We start from the raw sequence: 2,948 nt of genomic DNA on the forward strand, positions 1-2,948 counted from the left end.
CCTCCTCCCTCCCTCCTCCCTACCTCCCCCTCTTCGACACTGGATCTCCGCAGTCACCCTCACTCATCAAACTGACTTCCTCCACAGCCAGACTCAGCTAGGGCTTCCCTTTCACAGCTCGGACTTAGACCCAAGGGCAATGGAGGGAGACTGAGTGGCTCCCCTGACGTCCCAAGTCCTGGGTGCCAGGGCAGAAACTCACTGGCCTTGGCCCACAATTCCAAGTGGCTTTGGAGGAGTTTGTGTTAGGACCTGGCAGCTCGGCAGCTCTCACCGGCTCACCAGGCCATGCAAATCAACTCGTGAATCTGACATGCAAGCCTACAGGGGACTTCTTTCCCCTCCACTGCTCTTTTCAAAGAATCCCCTTTTTGGCCCTCGTGTGACCTCATCATGAGCTCACAATGGAAACAAAACTGACAGCCTTAGATACAATGTAATTCAGAAGGGCCTATGGGCCTGAGGAAGCAGGGCACACTGCTGCAGGGGCTTAAGTTTGAAGTTAGCAGCCATCTTGGCGGTTTTTACCACTCTGATTTTATTTCTGTTGCTGAGATAAACATCCCAGACAAAAAGCAACTTAGGGGAGAAAGAATTTATTTTAGGTCACAGTTCCAGGTTACAGTCCATCCGATCAGGGGAGTCGAAGTGACATGAATTTAAATAGCTGGTCACGTCACATCCCCAATCAAGAGTAGAGAGAAATGAATGCATTTGTGCCTATGCTTAGTTAGCATTCTCTAGCAGTGCACAATCCAGGGCCCAGAACCAAGGAACAGGGCTGCCCACTTTCAGCCTGAGCCTTCCCACATCAACTAAGGTGATCAAGACCAACTCCCAAGGATACGCCCATAGGGCCCACCTGGTCCGGTCAAACCTCACTGAGACTCCCTTCCCAGGCAGCTTTAGACTGTGTCAGGTGGACAATTAAAACTAGCCATCACATCGGCTGGCCACTGACTACAACAACAATCTCTTAACTGAATTGGTATGTCTTATGGTTGAGGGCAAATGTCCCTCCTAAGTTCATGTTTGAACACATGATCCCTCGCTGGTGGCACTGTTTTGGGGAGATTGTGGGATGTTTAGGAGGTTGAGCCTGGCCAGAGGAGTTGGGTCAATGAAGACAGGCCCACCCCTACACTCTGTTTCCTGTTTAGCAAAAATATGAGGAGATGCGAGACCCAGCTGCACACTGCTGCCACGGTGTAAGCTGCTTACCAAAATGCCTTACCCTCCGTGATGGACTGTACGCCCTCTGAAGTGCTGCTCATAGAAACAACTAACTAATACAGCATGTTAGGTGTTTTGGGGAAAGCCCAGGGACAGTCCAAACGACCATGGGCCACTTTTGCTATCTGAGCATGTGTCTCTGGAATGTGAAGACCCTCATGCCTCACTGACTAAACAAGGTGCATCTCTGTTTTTGAGTCCCTGATAAATACATTTGGGGGGCTGGAGAGATGACTCAATGGTAATATCACTGACTATTCTTTCAAATGACTTGGGTTCAATTCCCAGCACCCACATGGTGGCTCACATCCTGGGCATCTGACACCTTCTGGCCTCTAGTAGCACTGGGCACACACAAGAAGACAAACCACGCCTACATATAAAATAATGTATGTACATGTATACACTTTGTATGACACTGGATTTTTTCTGACTTTTATTTTCAATTTTTCTATGCCTTCCACTTTTAGAGGATAGTCCTCCTACACTTTTTTTTTCCCAAAGCATGTGGCCAAAAATACACAGCCTGCCTAGGGCAGCAGCAAGTCAAGCTAAGGATCCAGGGGACTGAGAACCTGTCAGTGTCCATTACCAAATTAGACAATGTATTCATCTGTTTCTTCCAGAATGCTCATGAATGAAGCTGCAAGAGTGTGATCCCTGGAAAGTCCACAGGTCCCCACCCTATGGCTGCTAAAGCTTTCAAGTGAGGCCTCCCAGAGGGGTGATTTCTGCGTGTGAGGTCTCTCTCCTAGCCTGAAGTATCAACCTTGGGGCTCTCATACCAGCCCAAGTGAAGTGTAGGCCTGTAGGAACCCTCCTACCCAACTGGGGATGGCAAGGTCAGGAGCAGAGGAAGCTTAAGACAACCAAGAGCAGTTGTGAGTTCTGACAGATGCACCTGTTCACAGGTGGTGCCCAGGTCTCCCTCAGCTCTCTCCTCAGCCTCGGCTCTCTACTCTGGTGTTTGCTGAGTGTCACAGGGAGGAGTGTCACAGGGAGGAGTGTCACAGGGAGGGCAGCGGCCCCTCCCTTCCTGTGCAGTTTGCAGCATCTCTTTCCAAACTTCCATTAATAAATTATTTGACTTCTGTGCTTTGTTCCTATCATTGATTGAAAGGATATTCAATGGTTATTGTGAGAATTAAATAAGGCAGTAAAACAAAGTACTCTAGAGTATGTGATCCTTCCTACTGTCTATGCAGCTGAGAAAGGGGCTAGGAACTATAGAGGGAGTTTTATTTTCTTTCTTTCAGAGTTTGGTCAGTTGGTTTTCACAGGACAGAGTCACATGCAGCCTAAGCTTCTGACTTTCAGCCTGTCACTCTGTGACGGCTGTTCTTGGTTGTCAGCCTGACTACATCTGGAATGAACGACAATCCAGAAACGAGGGCACACTTGCGATCTGGATCTTGAGGCAGAAAGACAACACATGCCTTCAATCCGGATCTTGAGGCTGAATGACACACCATGAATCTGGGCCACACCTGCTTCTGGAAGCCTCTATCAGGACAATGGGAGAAGAAAGGGTTGTGTTCATTCATTGCCTGCTTGTCCTAGCCTTGACAGCACATCCATTCCTTCACTGGCATTGGAGCGTACTTTGGGATTCCAGCATACACAGAAGACCAACTAAGACAGGCAGCCTTGTAGACTGAGCAACTACTGGACTCTTGGACTTTCCATTCACAACTAGCCATTGTTGGACTGCAGCC

The sequence above is a fragment of the Microtus ochrogaster genome, chromosome 7 (assembly GCF_000317375.1).
Source record: "Microtus ochrogaster isolate Prairie Vole_2 chromosome 7, MicOch1.0, whole genome shotgun sequence".
Lineage (NCBI taxonomy): Eukaryota > Metazoa > Chordata > Mammalia > Rodentia > Cricetidae > Microtus > Microtus ochrogaster.